At 40.4% G+C, this 24636-nt stretch overlaps 1 protein-coding gene across 6 annotated transcripts in view; it reads right to left on the bottom strand.

Annotated features, from left to right (window-relative positions):
• sema6e (sema domain, transmembrane domain (TM), and cytoplasmic domain, (semaphorin) 6E) overlaps positions 1 to 24636 on the bottom strand; it is a 141413-nt gene that overhangs the window by 80490 nt on the left and 36287 nt on the right. For 5 of the 6 annotated variants that reach the window (XM_053494005.1, XM_053494003.1, XM_053494007.1 and 2 more), the window contains exon 3: positions 6591 to 6792. The gene's annotated coding sequence lies outside the window, so the exon portion shown is untranslated. Of the gene's footprint in view, positions 1 to 6590; positions 6793 to 22904; positions 22955 to 24636 lie in introns of all 6 variants that reach the window. The other variant, XM_053494004.1, reaches the window with a different exon arrangement.

The following is a 24636-nucleotide window of genomic DNA, read 5'->3' as shown; positions in this document are numbered from 1 at the left end:
CATAATGTGGCAGGGTGCATTATCCTTATGAAAAAGACCACTGCTATTAGAAAGTGCCATACTTGTTCTCCAACAATGTTTAAGTAGGTGGTAGATGTCAAAGTAACAGACATAAATGCCTGGACCCAAGATTTTCCAGCCCAGCAGAGTTATTTTTAAGTAATTGATATTATCTGTGCCCTTACGATGGCAAATTGTTGGCTTTTCCATGTCTTTATGTAGTGCTGGTGTATTTCACTTTAGCTCTGCCTTAAGTGCTTCATTACTATGTCATGGCTAATGGCTTCAGAGGGTGTCCGAGCCATGGCAAGCCGCAATTTTAAACCTTTAGCAAAAACGTGAAAGTGGGAATTGGGCTTTAAGTTTCTGCAAAGAAATCAACTCCTTATTCGACTGCATAAAAAACAGCAGTGTCCTTGAAGCAATAGTGGTTTTGTTGTAAATTCATGGCAGGGGTTTAATTATTTTTTCTTTTACCACAAATCTGTTTGTTTTCAAAATAAGCAAGGAGTTTTATTTTAAGGCCCAGTCCATATGTACATGAGCATAACTTCCAAATTGTATTAAATTGTATTAAATATTATTATTTTAAAATAGACAGTTAAAAAGAGAACCTATGGGAAAAAATTCTTTCAGAGTGAAGATAAATAGAACATTGACCTGTGGATTGTGATGGGAGTTAGTAACCATTCTCTACTCGAGCTTTATTGAGGTGCAGATAAGTATGTTAGCACAGGTCGTGGTCATCATAAGTTTCCCTGCTCTGCATACTGGCCGTGAAGTTTCTCACCCAGAACACGAGTACTGTAATGTAACCAAAGCCAAACTCCACAACCCTCGTTCCAAGTCGTTGTGGATTAAGGAAACCGTGATCTTGTAGGAGTGTGTGCCACATGTTCCGCATCTTTTGTGTTGGTGTCAGAGTGTGATCTACCACTTTATTTCAGGCTTCCGATTGACCAAAATGGCTCTGTGGTTAGGGTTATATCTCCACCTGTTGGTTTGGCATCATTGACAGCATTTTTTGTGTTTTCATGTGGCAAAGTTTTTTTCAATACCCCAAAAATACCCATGCATGTGTTGGCTAGGCCTTATTATAACCATATTTTGCAAATGAGTGGTTTTGCAACCGTTCGTAGCTAGCTGTGTAATAGCTGTGTACCAGAGAAACTGAAGATAAGAATGCATACTAGGAAGCAAAGCAATTTGCGTTACCCATGTCAATAGAGAGTGGAAGCTAATTACCCTGTACATGTGTAAGTGAATAATCACCGCATGTGGGGATATATAAGGGCTACCATCCTGAAATTGTGAGAGATAGTTTACATAATACCGATTCTTCCTAAAGGGCAGCATTTTTGCTCCAATGCTCAGCTTAGGACTGGGGCGAGAGCAATTTGTTCCCGGTTCATGGTGCTGCTCACTGAACAGCAGGACTGGTGCTTTTTTAGCTTTCAGAAGCCCTGGGGCTTACTCAGAGACTGATCACACAAACTTCTCAATTCGCCATCTGAGTGAAAATTACTGCACCAGCCAGACTGAGTAAAGTTTATTGGTGTATTGTGCTCAATGTGGTCTGTATGTTAAAATTCATGAACCCAAGATTTATCTTTAGTCACTGCAACAGAAACGCTTCTGAGTGTATGCGTTTCCGTACAATGTTTTGCATCAGGATTTCGATTGCACAATATTGTGTGTGTGCATACAGGTACAGAGTGGGTGAAAAGCAAATAAGCATCTAAAACCAAGGGAATCACATGGAGTCAGATCTGTTTCTATAGTTATAGACGTTCTATAGCCATTAAATATTGCCTAATTTTTACCCACCCTGTACACACACACACACACACACACACACACACACACACACACACACACACACTATACAACTCCCCACCCACACCACTAAACTAGAGGTTTGTTTTTATGACACACTCAATAAATAAGTTTCAGCTGTGTGGAAAAAGATAAATTTTGAAATGTGTCTCTCTACCCCCAGAAAATTGGTATCTGAAAAAATATCAACTAAATGCAACTAAACATGCAAGCGGTGTTTTTCCCCCCCAGGTTTGTTGACTGGTATTCTCCTCGTGTGATTTCAGTACAGCATTGTAGGGTACACCTTCACATGTGATGTAGATGCCCTGGAAAGCTTTGCATTTTCCCTAGCTCTCTGTGGTCACTAATGGCCCTTAAATCAACAAAAGGGTTTCAGAGGACAAAAAGGGCTGAACAGGGACAGAACAGAGATTGGCTGCATAGGAGGCCTAAATGCTGGTCCTTTCTGCAACAAAATGGCATTTAGGTAGCAAAAAAAAAGAGAGAGAGGGAGAGAGAGGTAGTACAGACAGCACACACAAAAAGTGACTCCATAAAAATTGAAAAAGAACAGGAAATTCTGAGTTGTAACGATGGCAAGTCATGAATGGGTATACAAGCAGTCCTTAAACATTTCCCTTAATACACATTGCCATTTGAGCTTAAATCGTATAACACAAAAACAATCTTTGTTAAAAATCCAGTATATACTAATAGCCATGGCTCACCAAAGTGGGTTCTTGGGACTCCAAGGGGTCTGAGAAGCATTAACAAAACTGTTATTGTTAGATTTTGTATAGTTACTAATCTCTTTGCCTGCTCAATCTAATTCAAATGGGTTTCATCCAAACCTCAGAATCTCTAAAACAACTAAGCAGACAAATAACGTCTTAAAGCAGTAACTTAACTCTAATGCCAACATTAGGAATAAATGAATTGACTATTCAGGAATAAAAAGCTTTATGGCTCCAGGAAATTGACAAAATTGTGCATAATGACTCGGGTGCATGGCTGCTGTTTGAAAACACAGGATTGGTCATGGATGTGAGCATGGTTTTAGCATTACTTACAAATGCAAAAGTCACTATATGGTTGTAAATGCCTTAATTATATGGAGCCAAAACATAAGGAGAAAAGCAGAATATCTTTAAAGCCATTAAACTGACAGAACTTAAACTTAATTTTTTATTTAAAATTTATGATTTAAGACATATTCTAACTCAGAACTACAACATAATTTAATAATAAGAATTATTTTAAAATACTACTTTTGACATATAAAGCATTAAATTTTAAATTAAACTTTTTCTTACAAAGCCCCCAAATTATGGAATAGTCTTCCAAATAGTGTTCGGGACTCAAACACAGTCTCAGTGTTTAGATCCAGACTAAAAACCTATTTATTTAGCCAAGCATTTTTATAAATAGATTTGCCTTAGGTAAAGGAGCAGATCTGGGGGACTCATGGACGTAGAGTATTATGGTGAACTGGTATGTTTAGATGCTGTCTTCCTCACTCTCATTGATCACTCAGGTTTGCTGACGGTGAGGTGATTGTTTGCTTTACATCTCAAGAAGCCCTCATGTTTGTGTTTCCTTCTGGCTCTCCCTTTTAGTTATGCTGTCATAGTTAGTCCTGCCAGAGTCTCTGCTTGCACTCTACAGTTAATATACATTCACATTATACATTATATGACTGTGACCAGACCTAACTATTATCTCTTCTCTTCTGCTCTCTCTCCTGCTCTTTCTCTTTCCTCTCTCCTCCTGTCTCCCCTCTCTCTCTGTCGAGCTACACATGTCATTCCTGAGCTGCCAGTGATCCAGACTCCCTCTGCCCTCCGGACCTGTCTGACCCATCCTGGTGCCCCGCTGCTAGTTGGAGATCACGTCACATGGATGCCCCGTGTGTCTCTCTGGGATGCGTCTGGTGTCTGGGGATGGTTCTCTCTACCTAGAAGACGGTTCTGGCCTTGACTGGTGTTGGCAGCTGTTTCTCTGAGGACTTGACTGTTCAATAGTTCAGGACTGGAACTTTATACAAGTCTACCTGAGTTTTCAATAACTAACTAGACTCCATATGAACATCAATTAACATCAGCTATTATAGCTGAACTGCCTGCCAACTAACACACAGTATGAATGCAGATCAATTCCTGCTCTCTGTTTCACCCAAATGAGGATGGGTTCCCTGTTGAGTCTGGTTCCTCTCAAGGTTTCTTTCTATTACCATCTCAGGGAGTGTTACCTTGCTCACCAGGGACAAACTGACCATTTTGATTCAAACACATTCAAATTCTATACAAACTTAAATAATTTTTTTGATTGTGTAAAGCTGCTTTGGGACAATGCCAATTGTTAAAAGCGCTATACAAATAAAATTGAATTGAATTGAATAATTATTGCGTGATTAATTGTGGCCCTTTTTCATCAAAGGTATGCAAAAACAAGCCCAGATCTAAACACAGGGTATGACACAGGAATGAATCTGTGGTTAAATTTTGAAACAGTGAACACATGTCCTGCCTATTAGTTCCTTACTATAAAATGTACACATCATAGGCACATTATTATTATTATTATTATTATGAGTAGTAGTAGTAGTATTTTTACATTTTATTAGTTTTGGTACTTTTTATTTATTTATTTTATTGTAACATTTAATTTGACAATTAATAACTTTATAATTCTCAAATAAAAATGTTTAACTTTATATTTGTATACTTAAAGCATTACATTTAACAAAGCAAATATAGTTGCAGTAAGACGTTCACATACACCCATCTTTGAAGTTAGGTTTTTCTGGGGTGGGGTTATTCTACAGCATACATCTTTATCTTTAAAAAAAAAAAAAAAAAAAAAAAAGAATTTGAAGCATATAGTGATCATGAGTCCAGCTGGTGACCTCTCTGCACCCACAAAAAAGGGTTTTTTTGACAGCACTCATCAGATTGACCAACACACAGTATAATGGGAAAGTCCAAAGAGCTCAGTGCAGCCCTGAAGAAGAGTAAGGTCGATTTACACAAGTCAGAAATGCCTCTTGGAGCCATTTCTACACAAGTGCAGGAAAGGAATTGCAGGAAGCCTTTTGGAGAAAATAAACCTCAAAAAGAAAAAAATAAGTCAGACCGTTTAAACTTGGAAAAAATTGAGCGTTCCAGGACAAAGACCCCAAACACACATCAAAGCTGGCTGTGGAATGGATAAAGCAGGCTAACTTTGGAGTCTTAACCCTAGAATGAATTTTTTTTGAATGTGCTTATATGTTGAGTCTCTGCCAGGAAACTGGCAAATTTAATTAAAACACTTTCAATTCTGCCAAAAATTTCGGTCAAATATTCAACTGGATTTTTTTCTAGCAGCTTGCTGTGATGTGTGCTAAGTGAAAAACTTGCATGTACAAATTATTTCTGCCCCAGAAAAACATCAAGCACTATATTGCCATGACATTTATGATCAGTGTATGTAAACTTCTGACCATTACTGTGTAGCTGATCCTGAATAAGTCAACAATTTGTTTACACTCATAAATCCTTATTTTAATTATTATTATTTTTTTTTTTACAAATGCCAAAAATAAGTAAATTAACTAAACACTGAATCAGACTACCAAACAAATAAAACCGCATTTGGTCTGATTTGATGTCGATCTGAAATAAAATAACTTTAGCCTGGCTGCATCGACATGGCTCAGATGCTCTCTCGTACATAAAAATGCCTCTTACCCAGCAGAAGGAAGAAAAATATGATCAACAATGCACCTCGGGAATTAGAGTTATAAAAGGCATGATACGACAGTTAGTTCTGGCCTACTAATTTGAACAGTTTTCCAAAACTGCTGATATTTAGTATAACATTTTATGGTTTGTCTCCACTTGATTGTGCTTGCTATATAAATCTCATGTTCTAACAATAGATTATTACGTTGAAACTGTTACTACACTTACTACAGGCTGTGTGTTGCGTGGCAACAGCTGGAGCATTTTGTGAGTCAATTTAATTAATTTAGCATAAATAAACAAAATACTTGGCCATGTTGTGTCTGAAATGTCAGGTATTCATTAGAAATTTTTAGTTTGTAATACAGTTGTTTCTGCAGCTTCGTGCCTATAGCTGAATCACAGCCATGCTGAGATTCAGTACAACAGCACTCTTGCTCGAGTGATTGCTTAATTAACACCAAACCCCAGTGCCTATTAGTTTGATGTTCCTAGGAGTGCAATTGCCATCGTCAATGTTATTTTCTCCTGTTATTGTTTTATATTACATATATTACTCTACTTAATATGTCTTGTTAGACATATTGATGCTTTTGGTTTTGATTATTTATCTGCAGCCCAAGAGTTTATCGGGTTAAAAAAAAAAAAAAAAAAAAAAGAGAGATTTTACTGGAGAGGAACTAAGAAATAAAGAAAGAAACTCATTCTGGGCTCTTAACACCATTTGGCATATGAATTCAAAACATCCTTGGTTTTATCGCAGACGGACATTTTGAAACCAATTTCAAGGCTGCTGTTTTACAGATGTCAAACTTCATAAGCTTTGCCATGACGTTTGATTAAACCGCATGAAGAGAAGCAGCTCAGACAGGTCTGAAATCCACACCTTGCATGTGTGCTGATGTCGCCGGCTTTGTGCAAACCAAGAAGGTGTCAGAAATTGATTTTGTCGACCATAAGGGAATTGCAGGAAATCTAAGCCGCTGTGTCCGCGATTATGGGTCAGTGAATCTGAATCATAATGAGGAAGAGAAAGCATTCTGTACTCACTGTCAGTGCCTGGGTGGCAGCAAAGTCCAACGGAGAGACAAGGTGTTTCTCTCACTCTCTCTCTACGACCTCAGGAAAGGGATGTCTGCACTGAAGATGAAAAAGATTATTCTGAGACGGGGTAGGGGGCACAGGACGAGGTGCGACAACCCCAGGGACAAGCCAGAGATTCAGTGATGGTCAGCGATGGCCAGTCAGGACTCTATAATCATCATTTAGAGACAAAAAAAAAGAGAAAGAAAAAAAGAAATTAGAACATACTGGGGTTTGAGTTAGGTTGAAAATGGTGCGGTTAATAGCCACATGTCTGATGCAGAAAAGTACTGACTGGAGAACCACTGGTCACTGACCTATGATAAAAGAAGATCCCCGTCTCCAAAATATCCTCTTTGAAAAAGCTTTCTACTTACTCTGTCCAAAAACTCCAACACACAAAAGCAGTACACACTACAGAGATTTAACTGCTACCAGATGTTTTGGGTAGAAAGCAACACTCCCACCGCTATACTTTCTGAACTCATTAACCTTACTTAATATGTCCATTTTTCTCTCCGTCTTTCCCCCTCCACATCTATCGCCTGTTTCCCTCTTTTTTTCCCCCTGTTAGTCACTGATATGCTTTTTATCCCAAGTCACTGCAGAGTGCATGCTAAGCACTATCCAAACAAAGTTTATTATTATCCCCATTATTAAAACATGACTAAATGATAAGCACTTTCTATATATAGTTTTGCACTGAGCAGCCAGATTGCAGAGCTCCGGCTATGAAACAACCCCAAATTTTAAATTCTCAGCAGGAAGCAGGAACCCTTGAGTCAGAGCCAAACTGCTTGTAGAATTCCTCTGCAGAGACTTAAACCCGACTCATTAAGCAGCCTCGAGGTTTTTACATTGAGTCGCCTGTCTTTGGCAGCCCCTTTCTATGCTGAGGCTGGGGGGGGGGGGGGGGGGGGGGTTGTTGGGGGGGCGCTGGCTAAATTTCTCGGAAAGACGTTTGTGCAAGGCTAGCAAATTTTGACCGCTGTTAGCTGCACTAACCGCTAGTGACTAACAGCATCTGGTTCAGGCATTTAAACCCCATCCCCCAAACCCACCACCTCAATTTGAGATCCTTTACAGCCATGACCATATTTAGTTACAGCAAAGTGTAGGCTTCAGTTTAAAATGAGTGTTTGTTTTAAGCTAAGGGGGGAGAATCAATCCCACACAATATACTCTCATCCACAACCCCATGCTGCTCACGGAGGGAGTTATGGAGTTATGAAAGTTCAACAGTCATGCCTCAAAAGGCTGTGCAGAGGCCTGGGTCATTTCAGTGCAGAATGCATAGGCAGCAGAGAGATACAAGAGGAAAGAAAAAAGACACTGCATATTTGGGGCAACGCAACACATAATCTCAAGTGCAGATGCTTCAACTGTCGTTCATCAGCTGTGAGCTTCAAATTACCCAGAAATAAGCACTTACTGTACAACGCAAGCTTAATGTTTTGTTAATAATGACGCAGATGTGTGTAAGCCACCCTTGCAGTACATCTCTGGCAGGCTAAAACCCAAACTTGTTTACAGTACAGGGCGTTACTGGCTCTCTGAGCTAGAGGCGTGTTCAGTGCCACATCATATGAGATGAAGCAAATCAAAACAACATTATATTCACTAAGGATATGTGTGTGTGAGTAAATGTGTGTCAACATAGTGAAGAGCATATCACGGGAAATGGGTGTAACCTTGAAGACTGCTGTCAGCACAGGCCTACTTAAGCTCAGTTACACACACTCTCCCCTGACGTCTCTTAAGTCTTACGAGTTTTCCATGTCTGCGCATTTCCTGTTAGACGTCACTTGTGGATGTGTGTGTTGGCGTGTGTGTGTCTCAAGACCAACAGAGAAAGAATGTAAGATAGGAAGCCAATCAAGCATGCCTGGTCTTTAAAACTATGCGTTACTAAGGGATGGCTAATCTAATTGAACTTTTAAAGATAAGAACAGTCCATTTTTTTTTTGTTAACAAATGTCCAAAAATGGATTATTCAGGATGTTTGTGGAACCAAGTCCTCATGATAAAATGCACTGCTTATCATGATTTTTTTTTGTTCTTTTGCTCAAGCTAATGATCTGTATAAGATGCGCCATAGCTGATGATTCCCTTTTGAAATCAAACAGTATTTTACGTTATCACAAGAGATTTCAGCACTCTTAGCGTTTGTAGCACGTTAGCACCTCTGCTGGAACTGTTTAAATCAGCATTACAGTATGTGTGTGAACAGAAAAAGATAAGCACCTGGTAAGATATTTAGGATGCTGTACGATATGGAAAACATGTCACACTTTTTCTAAAATAAAGTATACATCGAAGTAGTTATGCTTGCTCCCATGCTAGCAAAAGACTAGCAAAAGACAAAGAAACAACAATGGAAGCATCAAAGCATCAAATCATCGAGCCTATGTAAAATGCTAGTCAGCTGAATCTAGTGTAAAGCAGGGACTGTTGGTCTCCCGTCACACAAACTGTTAGCACAAATATCCAGCAAACTAATCTCAGTCCAAGTGAACAGGGCTCTGTTTGCCTTTGAATGATGAGCTTGTTTAAGCCTTAGCGAGGACAGCAAACCGTTTGGCAGGACAACTTTGTTTGGATTTGAAGCAGTGTGACAGAGCAGGAAGTGATGTATGTGTTAGACCCCAGGGACTCTGTAGCTGAGATGATGTTTTATGGGTCAAGTCAAAGGCTAACAGATAGATTTCAAATTGTAGAGGTTTTCGCTTGAAGGTGTCACAAACGCAACTATTCAGCTGCAAGGAACACGGGTTAGGGTATAAATCATGAGTGTAAATGATTTTTAACAAGAGTCATGTGACCACTGTTTGCTCATTTGCTTTTAATAGTCTCAGAGCAGCTTACTGGTATTTAGATGTGCCTCATTGCCTTAAAGATCACTTCTACATCTTTTCTCACACTGGCATGCTTTTTTTCTTCCTTCCCTCCTTGTTATCACTTTTTATAGAGTGAGCGTATTTGGACTAGGGCTATGCAATACATCATTTGTTAATCATCATCTGATATATTGATATTGCAAAAGGCCATTAGATGCAAGTGAGCGCTCTAAGAAACAAACAGACTTTTGTAATTGACAAACTAAGCAATTTCAGACTGTTCTGTCTGCACTGCAACGTACCGTTTCTTTGCTCAAGCGTACACCCAGGAGTTTTTTAATCTCACAATATATTTCGTCCATGTATCCGTGTAAAATGTGTACAAGTGTGACTGTGAGCATCTCATTGCTTGTCCGGCTCTCCCTGCCATGTAGGCATTATGCATTATGCTCGCTGTGTTTGCTGATCAATGGCCCTGGCTCGGCCTGGCTGAATCTCTCCCAGCTCTTGAAATGGAATTATTAATAATGCAGAAGCCTTGCTGTCATACTGGCCATTAGTGTAGCGAGCGACAGGAGCGGTATACTAATAATCAGATTAATTGCTGCCTTTCGAGAGGAAATAAAATGGACTGAATAGCCATGTCACTGAGTGAAGAACAGTGTGTTTTATAGCATCTGTCTGAGTGCAACCCATTTAAAGCTGTTTCTGAAATTAGGCGAGTACCTACATTACTTGTTTTTACTCCCCATGAGAAAGTACTTCATGTCCCCATCATAAGGCCCCCCAGCTTATGCGTACCTCAAGGACTGAAGAGAACAGCACAAATAACAATTACACTTTAATAACTTCATAGTTATCCTGAAGATAAATTCAAGCATCATCTAACAACATACATTGCTGGTAATTACATGTCACCATGGAAACAGCTAATGATGGGTGGCATCAAAGTTCATTCCTGCTGTTTAGAAAATTTAATCAATCACATTCTCCTGTGTTCTCTTGCACAGGCCTATTTCACATAGCCTGTTAAAGGCAGCAATATTGCGCCTTCGTTGTGCCCTAGTCGTTCTGTGTAAAGGCAATGGGGCGGAATTAGGGACGACATTGTGGTGCCTTTGAGCTGGGAGCGGAGGGAGTGACAGGGGTGAAATGAGATGTGTCTAAAAGGCAGAGGCCCCCCATCACAGAACAGGAGAGACTTGTGATGTGCAGATGTGGAGATAAAAAAAAAATATATATATATATATATATATATATATTTATATATATATAAAATGAAAGAGTACATTGGGTGTACCTGCCAAACTTGAGGAAAATGCTGTAGTAAAACAATATAAATATACTGAATGATCAGCTATGATTGAGACTGATGTGCAGCTGTTTTTAGGTGTTTATATTATATTAAGCTTACTTTAGCATTTACATGTAAAAAATAATATTTTTCTGACAAATCCCGCCTTCTGATTTATGATTGGTTAGATCTTAACTGGCTATGAATGGGGAAGACCGAGAGACTTAAGGGCTCATTAGCTACTTTAGCAATGGATAAATGATGTCGATGTGCACGGCTAGTAAAAGCATCTCAGCACTCAGTTCCCATGACCCTATTGTTTTAAAAGTAATAGCATGTGCGGTATTTCAGTCACATATGTTACACGTCACACTAGATTCAGACGATGTTGTGTTGTACGTCACGCCTCTGTGAGCCTAGAATGCCCAGGCGCTACTTAAAAGCACACACTGAAGTGGTTTATTGTTAGACTGGTGGGTTCAGTGTGAATTACAAAATGCGGGAAAGGGTGGTATATTAAGGGGGTTATTTTAACAATTTTTTAGATTTGTAGTGCAATTTTTGTGTGAAAGTGCCTTTTTCTCTCCACCTCCCTTGCCCCCCTGACTTGCCCCTAACTGGATCAATAACTGTGACCAGTGAGAAAAGTGAATGCAAGTGTATATATTTTTACCATTTCCTCAGCTACAGTCAATAAATGATTTTTTTTCTTTCCTGTTTTGTGCTGTTTCTCTTCAGCTGAGTGTGAACCAGTTCAGAAAGTGACAGCGCCATTCACCAAGGCATTTCATCTAGCATTCCTCAGACACGCCGGTTCATCCTGGGAGACCGAGAAGATTTTTCTACTCTTGTCAAAAGATGTGAATGATAAAACTACAAAAGTACAAATCCTGACACTGAGTCAGTCATTCCCAAAATCACCATAACAAAGAAGCGTCAGTCACCACAGTAAATAACCAAAGCAGGAACAAAAGCTGAACAAATAATAAACTGAAATTCATAATTACCACTAAGCTCTTAACAGGTTTAACCTCATTTCAAGCTGCAAGCTAAAGGGTTATCAGATCAATAAATCCTCAGGTTCCCTCTTATTGGAACACTCAGGAGGATGGCAAAGCTGCAAACAAGAGCCAAACTGATTTCCAGTGAACTACAAATAAAAATGGATGCTCTCATTAGCTGCGTGAGCTGCCCAGCCTTTAGCTTATTGCCAGTCAATTAGAAGCAAACAGGCCGCAATGCAAATGCAAAGGGGAACAAAAAGATTCATATTGGTGTCATTAGTCTCACTCCTGAACTCTCTCCAGCTCAATAACCGACACATGAGCCATTAGGACATTATCTCCTATCTAATATGGGGAAACATTAGACATCGCAGACATTAATCATGTTGCTCAGCACAGTTCTCATAGCATTCTGGAGATAATGTTCAACCACCCTGAAGGGTCTCTTCATGTCAACTGTATGGTGATATCTTCACAGACGATTTGTTTGTAGGCCACATGACATTCAGCAACTCAGAAAAGCTGTTAGATTCACTTCTAATGCTCGATACCGTGAATAAAGTTTAACTTATTTATTTGTATTAAATAAAGACATCTGAAAGAAATGTCAATAATGTAATATTACAAGTAAATATTTTTAGAAAAAAAGTACCACTTTTAGTAAGATGATGAAAGTTAAGCCACAGCAGATAATGTATGGATTGCGTTATATACACTGCCCTGGCAAAAAATAAAATAAATCACCGGAAATGCAGCTATGCAATGTCAACATTTATTTACTCCAGAACAGTGTTGGGGGACGTTACTTTTTAAAGTAACTAATTACATTACAAAATTACTGTCTTTAAAAAGTAATCAGTTACATTACAAAGTTACTTTCTAATAAAAGTAACTAGTTAGAGTACTTTTTCATTGCAGAAAATAAAAACACCTTTGTGATTCCTCATGCATGTTGTTTTAGTCAAGACATTTATAATTATTCTACCATCATCACTCAGTGAAGTTTGGCCTATAATCTGTTATAATCTGTTAACTACTAATACTCCTCACTCACCCCAGTTTTGCGCAGTGGCCGTAAGTACATTTCATTCACCGTGAGTTTTGGCGCTGTGATTAGGTTTTCACCTTTCAGTGCATCGGTCCTCGCACAGTCAAACCACATAGGTGAGATAGCGGTAACAGCAGAAATAACAGAGGGGGCGGGGCTTGTAGGACAACTTTCACACACACACACACACACACACACACACACACACACACGGACTGGAAATAAGTAACTGAGTACTTAAATGGCAAACCTAATGCATTAGATTACTCGTTACATCAAAAAAGTAATCTGCTACTTTGTAACGCGTTACGTCCTACACTGGTCCAGAGTCATATTAATTTCTCTCCAAAACCTTGTATTGATGAGGGGAGAGTCGGACCAGGAGTAAAGCCTACTCTGGCACATCCAAAAGATTCTCAATTACTTTCACAATTTAAGGCAGACGAATCCTGGCATTTCTATCTTGAAATATTCCCGTGCCATCAGGCAATTCAGGGGAGTGTTTTTTTTTTTTTGACCATAATGCAAGATGTGAATAATCTACTTATCATTAACCAAATCAGATATGCTATAGTACTTAAAAGGCAGATGAAAGGACTAAAATAAAAATAAGGTGTAAAAAGTAATTAAGTAAGATTAGTCAATTTCCTTTCCTTATCCTTTTGTATAAATAGCCCAAATAATCAATTAACAATAGTAATGATTAGTGATGGCACAGTAGTGTAGTGTACTCCGGTTTCCTGCCACAGTCCAGAGACATGCAAATTAGGCTAACTGGCATTTTCAAATTGCCCATAGTGATATTGCTCATGGAGAATAAGAATGAAATGAGAAATGAATGGGGCTGCACAATGTGATATAAAAAAGCAAAAAATATAAATAAATAAATAAATAAATCACATTGTGATTCAATTGTAATTAACGGTAATATTTAACTACTGAATGTACCATTTTGTATTTAAACATATTATTCTAGATTAACAGCAAATAACGGCAGAAATTCTCTCATAAAGATGATGTATGGCAATAAGTGTATATTATTAGATACATCAGTCTTTTGCAATTTTTCTGCGATTACATGTGCAGCACAAGGCAATGAAGTTTGAATCATGCACTATACAGGGTTTCCCAGCCTTCATTTATGCAGATTCATAGAAATAGCTATATGTGGAGGAAAAAGGACTTGTGTCGTGTGCTTGTGTATGCGTTTTTTTTTTTAAGACGTTTTTTTTCTAAGACGGCCTCCATTTTCTTCCTTTCTTGTCCAAGCGGTTATGCTGCACTGAGTCAGGCCAGTCACCTCTCCTCCATAGGTAAGCATGTAAAGTTCACATCCTTCCCCCTGTCATTCAGAACAAGATAGGTCTGCTTTTCTACAGCCGCATTTCAGCATGCGAGAAGCTCTGTGCGCTCATCTCTGTCACTTGCTTTGAACGTACACCCACTTACTGTACCACTGCAGCTTCAAAAGGTATACTTCTGTCACATTTTAATAGATGCACACACACACACAGTCTGACATCACTTTTAAATTACGATGATCAAACAATTCAGGATCAATGTAAAATATTCTTGCCATCTAGTCTGACCCTAAAACGCCTCTCTCTCTCCACCATTTTTGTCTCTTGTCTATCCTTCGTGTCCCTCTTCCTTTCTCTCTCAAACTCACCACCTCCATCTTCTTCCATGTCTTCCTTTCCTTTCTCAATACCGGTATCTCCCCTTCTCCCCTATACCCCCTGTCTCTTCTTTTCATCACTTTCCATCACTCTTTTCACCTCCTCTAAATGTCTTTTGCTCTTTCTCCATTTTCCATCATTTTCCATTTTCATTTCCTTTACATCTTCAAGTCGCTCATTGTTTTCCTCCGTATCTCTCAGTCTCCATCTTCCATTTCTCTCATTTTCTTATTCCCTCTCTCTGTATTATTCTCCAACCCCTTCATCTTTGTGCATCTTCTTTCTTTATCTCTGTGCATCACCTCCAATCTCTCTGTATAGCTCTGTCTCCCCCACCTTTCATTCATTGACCTCTTTGCATCACTGTTCATCTGTTTCTCTTACTCCATCGCCCTAGTTCTGTTTATTTCCCTCTGCTTTACTTCGTCTATTTCTCTCCATCTCTCTCTCCTTTTCTTCCTCCCTCTATCTGCATCAATCCTCCACCTTCACCCTTTTCTCCTCCATCTCCCCAGTTCTGCTTTGCTTTCTTCATCCCTCTCTTTCCATGTCTTTTTTTTTCTTCCACCATTTCTGTCATCTCTGTCCATCTCTTCTACTTCTCTACTTTTCTTCCTTAATCTCTCCAATTCGCTTGATCTCCCTCTGCTTTTCTTCTTGCATCTCTCTCTTTGACCTTGTCCTCCTCCATCTCTCTGTATCACTACTTCACCTTCTATATGCCGTCCTCCGTCTCCATGTATCTCTCATTCTCCCGCTATTTTGCTTACTCCATCTATCTCTTTCCTTTTCATCCATCATCAGTTTCTCCATCTACTTTTCTTTCACATTCATTTACTTGTCTTTCTCTCCTTTTCATCCTCTATCTCTTTGTATCTTTCTCATTTTCTCTCTATTCATCTACATCTCCTTCTCTCCTGTTCTTCCTCCATCTTCCCTTCTGTGCCTCCCACAGCAGGTCTTTGTAGGTCTTAAAGACCATGACCCTGACTTTTCTTTCCTGTCCTTTTCCCAGCTCCCTGTGTGCCAGCCCGGGGAGCCTCAGTGTTTCAACCCTGTCATTTGACAAGTGGCCTTTCAGTTTCTCTGGCTCAGTTCTCCCATATCTCCCTGCGCTGAGCCACCTCCCGCGCACAGCCCACTTCAAACAGGAGCTGGCCTCGTACATTATGCTTACAATGGCTTTTCTGTTCAGCCATTTGTTGTCAAGTTGGCAGAAAACCACAAACACAATCGTTGACTAAACCTAACATTAGTGTATTCTGTAATTCCCTACATTTGTTATCCACGTCTGCATGGGCGGCAAACCCGATAACACAGAACAACGACGGTAGAATGCAACCTTAACACTGACGAATGTAACTGTGTTTTTATTCACTGTCTGCAAAATGCAAACATTTCTAACAGGAAAAGGAAGCGCGGTCCCGTGGTACTCTCTCTCACGCGGCAGGCAGTCGCATGGATGAAGCAGGACAGCAGAAGGCAATCTAATAGCCTTCCTGAACATAAATCACTTTGAAAGCAGCATGCGGCACAAAAGAATGGCAGTCTGGCAACCACCAGTGCGTCTTTATTAAAACTCAAATCATACACACTGGACGTTTGACCTCCCTCTGAATGTCCAAAACTGAATGGATCTCTTATTACCCCAGTGGGAGCCTCTGATTGTAACCCAACCTATACACCTCATTTAGGAGGTGGGAGAGGAATGATGGATGACTGGATAATGGGTGTGTTAAAAGAAAGCGAGAAAGCCGTTATTAAAACAGCATGAGTGTATGTTTCCGTCATACTGATGACGAGCCTACTTTCTGTATAACACTCTGACCTGAAAAAGGGGGATGAAGAGGTAAACCTAAATAAACAAACCCCAGTAGGATTGCAGACAAAAGGTTAGCTGAGAAGGAACAAAGCAAGACCTGGTGATATGTGTAAATACCTCCGTCACTAAAAGCATCAGCATCAAAAAATAGCCCGCTTATGCACAGGAGCCAAGACTTCAGAATAAACCCATCAGAAAATGGCAAAGCTGCCATGACTAATTGCTTGTGTATATGTTTGTGAAAGAACATCTTTTCTTTGAACAAAATACCCTGACTCCAGGTCAAACGTCTTAACCTGGCAATTTTCTCCTGGGCCGCGACCCAACAACAGTGCTTGCTGAATTAAAAAAAAAAAAAAAAAAAAAAAGTGGCAATCCAAGTGGCGATGGAATCAGAAATATACTTCCCACAACTTTTCCTTGCCCCTTAACAAGCACTTTATAGCATTTTAGCACTTTTCTCCTTCTGTTCATGGAACAAAAGGATAAAAGATGTTGGGTAGGCACAGGAGATGCCCATAAAGCAATCCTTTTGTCTCGCTTTATCTCTACTGGCAGCATACACACAAATATACACACACATGCTGAAACAAACACACACACGCTTTCCTAACATTCACGACAATAATTCAGGATTAGAAAAGGGTTTGTTTATTTATTTATTTCATCCATGCCCCATCCAGAACCCCTTGTCCATTCTCCTCCTCCTCCCGTTACCTGGCTCGGACAAACCGTGACCATGCATAGTTAATGAAGATAAGGCAATCCGGTCTCCAAGTCAACGGCACTCTCCCGCCGTCCTGCTGCTAATCTCTGAAGCTGTCCGCAAACACAGATCTCACGGGGAGATCAAATTTTATGTCTTCTGAAATCTCAGACTGCGATGTGGCAATGTTTGCCGGCCACGAATCAACTCTGCTGTACACGTTCACACCACTTTTACATCCTTCCATCTTGCGTACTTTCTAGGTCCACCGATCCACTGGCAGGGCACGTGGTTAATGCTTGTTCTTTGTTGTCTCTGTTTGTTAACGTCTTTGTAAAGATTATCAAGGAAATGCAAATCAGGCAGCATGTGGAAATGGGCTCATGTCCTTCACCTGGAACGAAGCGTCCTTCCTGGAAACCGATTTGCATCAGCAAAATGGTCTTTCAAGTACAGCGGCATTCCAGCTTGAATGTCCAAGAATGAGAAATAATCTCAAAGCAGCACTATTGTAACAATGTCCTCAACATTTTTAGAACTTCTTAGTCATGAGGAAGTCACTAACTCAAAGCAGCTCGTGCATTACTGGTACAATTTTTCGTAAAAACAAGTTACAAAAAAAAAAAAAAAAAAAAAAAAAAAAAGTGTCCTTGTGGTTAATTAGTTCAGTCTCAAAGAGAAAACATGATGCTAATCAAGCCATCAATTTATGAAAATTAATTCCAAGATAATAAATCCAAATTTCATTCCCTGCAAAACCATTTTCTATAAAGGCTTTACGAAGCTTTACCAAGGGTGTCAACAATTCTGAGGCCGACTGTGGACTAGAACGCTAGCTCTTTTTTATATAGACACACACATCTACTCTTATAGTGCAATACCCCATGGATAGCCAAAAGCATTATAATGTTCTCTTGACCCGTTAGCTCAGAATATCAAAAAGATTTCAGTCCCAAAGTCTTTACCATTAGACTAGAATGCAACAGCCTAAACAAGGGGAGGGTTGTGAAACGGTTCTCTCCCTTGCTCAAACTTACGGGAGGTTAGATGGCAAAGTGACCTTTCACCTTGAAAACTAACACTGCAGGGGGAAAAGGAAAGAAAAAAATAAACAAATCGGCCAGTCTGTTCGGCAAAAACAATCCTTTAGAGATCTACACTCCCTTTAACAACACACGTGTTCAGGTACTCTCCAAAGATGGTGAATGCAGGTGAATCTAATGAGCAAATGCCAGCAAAAATCCACTACAAGGATCAATAAAGCTTTTGCAGTACACTGAGAGGTGAGTGGTACAAGTCAGACTTGGATCTTGGACTTTTTTCCCCCCCACCAAACACACACACATATACACACTCCACTCCTAATGCATTTTCTCATATCTTTTCAGTTGCCCTTGATGATAAACACACGAGATTTCGGGGCTCTTTAGGGCATAAGAGAGCTCGGATCAAATAGCAGAAGCTGAAAAGGTCATGTTGTGCGTGAGGGCAGTGTGAAGAGAATTGTGTAAACATGCAGTGAATGGGCACTGACTGCATGATTTGAGAGGAGTCACTAGCAGCACGACGTAATGCGCTGGCACCCTCATCTATTTTGGAGCAAGATTGTGGAAAATAGCGGGTCAGCCGTGTGTGTGTGGAAATATACTGGCCGAGCTACTCTACTAATGGCACTCTTGGTTTTGAGCTGCTAACATCGGCGTGAGTGAAGTCGGAGCCAAGAGGCCCAGCTTTTCCTTCTCCTTACCACTAAAGAAAAACACTGCTCCTTCCAGCTAAAGTCCACCATACACACACACACACACACACACGTCTATGCTATAAAAACTGCCTTTGGTCTTTTACCTAGAAACCTTCTGAGTCTTCTGAAAAACACCAGTGTGAAAGATAATGAGCTGTGGGAATGCATCTAGAGTTCATATTAATATGGGAATCTTTCATCTGATCCCTTTTTTCCCCTGCTGGTCCAATGGCTCGGGGATGACCCACACACCTGAGGCTGAGCGAACAAGAGTACGAAGGACGGCTGAGAGGGAATTTCAGCTCCATTAAGCCCTGTTATGCTGCTCTTGTGCACCCTGACTATCACTGACAGGTCAGCTGGGACCCGGGCGGACTGCGGGACAGCACAATACTCAAACAGTGCCATTAAAGCTCAGGAAGCACATGCACATACACGCGTGCACGCACGGTGACTCCCGGTACAGCTAACCGATTTCCCTTCCAATCTTTCAGCCCGCTGTTTACTGACCTTTACATTCGACTCTTCTAGGACTATCGCTTCCTCAACACAGCTTTGGCTTCAAATACACACTCTAGTGCAATAATAGTGCAGCTGGGTGTGTGTGGGTGTGTTTGTGTGAGAGAGAGATAGAAAGACAAAGAGAAAGAGATCAAGAGAAAGATGGAGAGAGGGATACGGAGAGAGGGATACAGTGAGAGAAGGAAATTGCATAACATGTATGCATTAAAATAAAAAATAAAAAAGTAAAAATCTACATATGGACTTTACCATGTCCTACTTTTTAGTCACCTAAATTAATTCCATCAAACATAATGAAGCTTTTCATTTTCTGCTTCATGATTCATTGCCTGATTTAAAAAGGGCTCTGAATAATGACATCATTCATCCCATTTGTTTTTCCCATTTTGATGATCATGTATTGTTTATTGTACATATTTAAATGAAAAAGCAAGTCTGTTAAACATATGACAGGGAAGTAGTTAACACAGGCCCTTCTTCGAATCTGCTTTTTTTTTTCTCTCCCCACTCGAATAATGTTGTACAGGGCATGTAATGCACAGTGCATGTGGGTACAAGAAAAAAGTTTATATCTTTAGAAAAAAGTGTTTGTAAAAGATATTTGGTATTCAAATTCACAGTTGAGACGGAGGAAATGTTCACAGCCCTGTCTGGTATCCGAGTTGAAATAAGGAAAATCTCAGCGCATTTGGCAACAAGACAACAATCCAAAAGATACAACAGTCGACAGAAGTTTTGCCATGACCCTCTCAGCAGTGTATGACATCTGGCAGAGTTCCAACAGATGTGCCAAGATGAATGTGTAGGGGCGAATATTACACCTGCTCAGAGGATTGGGGGCCGTTACAAAAACGGAGCATGCAGTTATTTTACTGTAGGAAGATTTGTTTTATATAAAACAAGAAATATATACATGTTTGAACTGACTTTTTCCTCTATATGGAGTAGTTTTACTACTAGTATCTTACTTGCCCATTAATGCAACAAAATAAAGGCCCATCTGTGATAACAATAATAAAAGCACATCTGTTAAGACCTAACTCAATACATATCCTGTTGTCTTTTCCAGTTCGACCTGAGGTGATGCAAGCGCTTACACTTCACTGAAATGGTTTTGCAGACGGTGTTAAAGTATTCTCGTCTAAAGATGGCAGATTTTAACATGGATCCTGTTTAACCCTCAGAATGTACTCCCCCCCCCCCCCAAATGTCATATTATACAGTAAGTAATTAAAAATGACTCAGAAGCTATACAGTTTCAAATGACTTTACCTGATGAAATACGAGGGTGAGTCAAAAATCATCCGCACTCTCAAACTATCTGCACAGCCACACAGTCTTATCAGTGCTTTCGTTCAAGGCTACTGGCTCCCCAGTTACTGTTATGCAGATGTGATCGTGTTACATCAGTCCATTTGTAACTTTGGTGTCAGAATTTTTGATTCACTCAAAAGAAGCAAATTGCAGTGGTTATTATCATTTTTTTGCAGTCTGAGCGTATACCTGATGCTGTTATTTCTCAAAGACTGGTATGGACAATATGGAGAAACCGTTTGGATATCTGCAAAAAAAAAAAAGAACTAATACTCTAAGGAGGGTAAAAGTTTTAGGCAATTAGACATGGTTTCATCACTACGAGTCTAAATGGCAGAGTATGGAATAAAAACATCCTCAATCACAGACCAAGAAAAAGTTCGAAAGTCAACCATCAGCTGAAAAATTGATGCTTACAATTTTCTAAAATTCTCAAGGGCCAGTACCGGAACATTATCAGTGTTCAATACAGCGAGATGCTTATTGAAGAACTGATGCCCAAGTATCAGATTGAATGCAGGGGACTTCTATTCAAAGGCGTTGTGATTGTGCATGACAATGCACATCTGCACACTTTCTTCCCACACTGTCATCATTTTGAGGCGTTAGAGATTCCTTTCTATAGTGCTGATCTTGCTCCATCATGCGTTCACCTGTTTGGGAGTCTGAAAACAGTGAAGATTCACTTCTGATGAAGAAGTAAAGGCAACCGTGCATTCGTGGCTCACAACTCGGCCTAAAACATTTTTAATATAAAAGTGTATTGACAAGCAAGGACACTATGTTGAAAAATTACTTATTTCTCTGTTCTGAAAAATGTATTAAGATAAATTCTCCAGCCGGAGAGCGGATCATTTTTGACTTACTCTCATAAAATTGCCTTCCTCTGATTCGTTCTTTGCAAGAACGTTGTTTAAAAGTTATTAGTAGGTAGAAAAAAATTAAGAGCTTGTAATGTACTAAATGGAACACTAAACACATTTTATTCATTACTATTTACTATGAATTGATAGCGTAGACCTGGATACGCTGACAGCCCTAGAGCACGCTGCTAATTTCAACTATCAATTAAGATTGATCACTTAGCTTGCTAACATTTTGTTTTGCCTTTCCTTTTCTTGTTTTTATTGTAGTGATTTATCTCTGCTTTAAATTTGAAACTGGTAACAATCCCCAACAAAGCACTCTGTAAACTGTATCTTAAACAAACATATTATACCTCACAAGCAACCATGTTGATAGCATTATGTCATATATGTCATATGCATATAGTGCGTCAAAAATTAGCTCATGCTTTTTAGTCTAGTAATCTATGTTTAAAAAAATTGGTAACAGTATGGTCATCCAAAAATGAAAACAGAAGTGCTCCTGGAGCTTTTAGAGCTAAAGAGCTCTGTCCTGGCTTGTTATACTCTCATCTAAACTCTGTGTTCACAGTCAGGGCTGTTTAGCAGGTTGAGCAAGATGCTCACTGTTTACCCAATATGTCTCCACAAGTCATCTCGGATGGAGTCGGAAGATGGCTGTTAGCTGAAAAACCCTCTGGCCTTGTGTTCATTACTCCAATTATAATCAGTAACAGTGAGCTACAGTATGTGTTTGTGTTTATGTGGCAATGTCTGGTAATTAGTCGGCAGCGGTATGGAAAGGACGATGAGGTATCAGTTATCCTCAGTGTTAAGGCAGAACTTGTAAAGAGTGGTGCCGTGTGTGTGTGTGCGTGTGTGTGTGTATGTGTGTGTGTGTGTGTGCGCGTGTGTGCGTACATGCGCATGCATGTGTGCGGGTGTGTTTCTAGCCGAGTTGGTGCTGAGGGATCTGAAGCAGTCCCAGCGTTTGTGTGTGGTTACAGCTAAGTGTCGGGTGGAGAGGAGACAGTGGCAGCTGATGCACGAAGCTGAGAGTGCCACTGTGCCGGCTTATCTGCCAAAACAGCTGGAGCCCTCGCCACCTCCTACTGAGGGAGGCCAGTCACTCATGGGGCTCACGCAGAGAAAGAGTGCGCACACATATACCCTCACTCGGGGTGGAAAGCACTCTTAACCTGTTTTGCTTAACACTCTTTCCTTCTCCTTACTGCCTAGCTATATCGCCTCCAGTCTCACATCCATAATGCATGGGAGCTGGAGCTGGCCTTTTACTGAGCGCTTCAGCTACTTTCTCACGCCTTCGCCACACCACCTGCATTGGGAAAGAAATGGCTTGGTGCTAAACAGCTTTTGTGAGGATGACACATACACAGACACACAAGCACACACACGCACGCACGCACGCACGCACGCACGCACGCACGCACAAAATGATTCCAGCTTACCCCTGCACAGGCTGAAAGATCCTTAATCCAGCACCGGGGTTACAGAGAATCTGAAAGAGATAAACACACACATCTGGAGAATACTGCAGTGTCCCATACGACAGTCACGGTTCCTACGCCTGCTGAATCTAAATACTACAATGAAACTCTGACTGTGTGTCTCTCTGCAGCTACACTGTGGCACCTCCTCTGTCTACCACTGTAATGAAATTAGAGCAATCTCTGTCTGATTTATGGCAGTGCCACGTCTGAAAGCACCTCTTTTACATAAATGAGAGCCTCTCCCACAGCCGACGATTCATCATCCAGTCTTTCTGATGGATCCATCCGTCTTCATTCAGGCCCCACACCATCGCAGAGCCACCACAGTCCCCTCGCTCTCCGGCAATCTCTCCAAGAAGGGGGTTTGGAACAGATAGCTCACAAACATTTAACCTCCTTGTTTTTTTAAACAGCTCACACACTGACAATTCCAAGTGAATGAGCTCCCTGGCTGACTCTGACAGCTTGTAAAAAAAAATAAAAAACCTCCAACAAAGACCTTTTTATGTACTGACACCTCACACTGTGGTTCCAGTGTAGTAGATGATCTAAACACAGAGAGGGATTTTGATAAATCTCAAAACTTAATACAGTGTAAAGATGGAATACAGGCTGGCACAGGCACTTGTCCGGGCACAGCGGGCAGCAGGTATTGCCATGGAGGTGTGAACTGACATTGGCAGGGATTCCGTGCACGGACGTGTCATGGAAAGCCTGCCGTCAGGGTTGGATAGCCTTTGTACTGGGATAAAAACAAAATAAATCCTGTTTGGCAACCTCTTGCCTTCACACAGCTCAAGCTACTTTCTTTCACACACACACTCTCACGCTTTCTCTCTTCTTTCAATGTGAATGAAATAATGAGACAGCAAAATAACAGTAAAACTGCCTTCATAAAATATTCTAACACTGCAGAAAATAAGCATTTACAGTTGCCCAGACCGCCATTCTTAAAATCAGATATCAAATTATATTTTCATTGCCATCAACTCTATAAGAGTAGCTGATTCTCCAGTTTGGGCGGCACTGTGGCTCAGCTGTAAGCAATCACGACGTGAAAGCTGTACGGCTAATCACAATCTGCTTCCGAGGCCGCCAGAAACGCTGCTTCCTGGCCAAAACCCAATGTGAGCTGAGCACTGATATTTGAAGATGAAGTGCAGGATCATGGAGTCGCTCATAGACACACACTGATCTGCCATAAGATTAAAACCACCTGTCTAATATTGTGTAGACCTCTCAGGATGTGCTGTGGCATCTGACACCAAGATCTGGCAGCACATACTATAAGTCCTTCAAGATTTGAGGTGGGGTCACTATAAATGGGACTTCCGGCATGTCCAACAGATGCTTGATTGGACTGAGATCTGGAGAACTGGGGTCAACGCTTCAAATCGTTTAGGTAAAAAATGTTTAGGTAGGCAGTGCTCGTCAAAGTAACATCCGCATGAATGCCGGAACCCATTGCTCAGAACATCATGAAAGAGAGTATTTCTAATTTGATTGTACATTCTATAACAACAATGACCCCTTCTTATTCCACCACCTCTTCAAACAACGCATCCTGGTGCCATCTCTTCCCTATTTACACACACCCAGCCAGCCAAATGATCTAAAAGAAAATGTTATCAGCGCGATTGTCCAGTTCTGATACTCATGGGCCCATTCTAAATGCGTTCAACAGTACATG

Source organism: Clarias gariepinus, chromosome 4 (assembly GCF_024256425.1).
Source record: "Clarias gariepinus isolate MV-2021 ecotype Netherlands chromosome 4, CGAR_prim_01v2, whole genome shotgun sequence".
Lineage (NCBI taxonomy): Eukaryota > Metazoa > Chordata > Actinopteri > Siluriformes > Clariidae > Clarias > Clarias gariepinus.
Note: the sequence above shows the minus strand (reverse complement) of the source record. Positions and strands in the feature narration are given on the sequence as shown.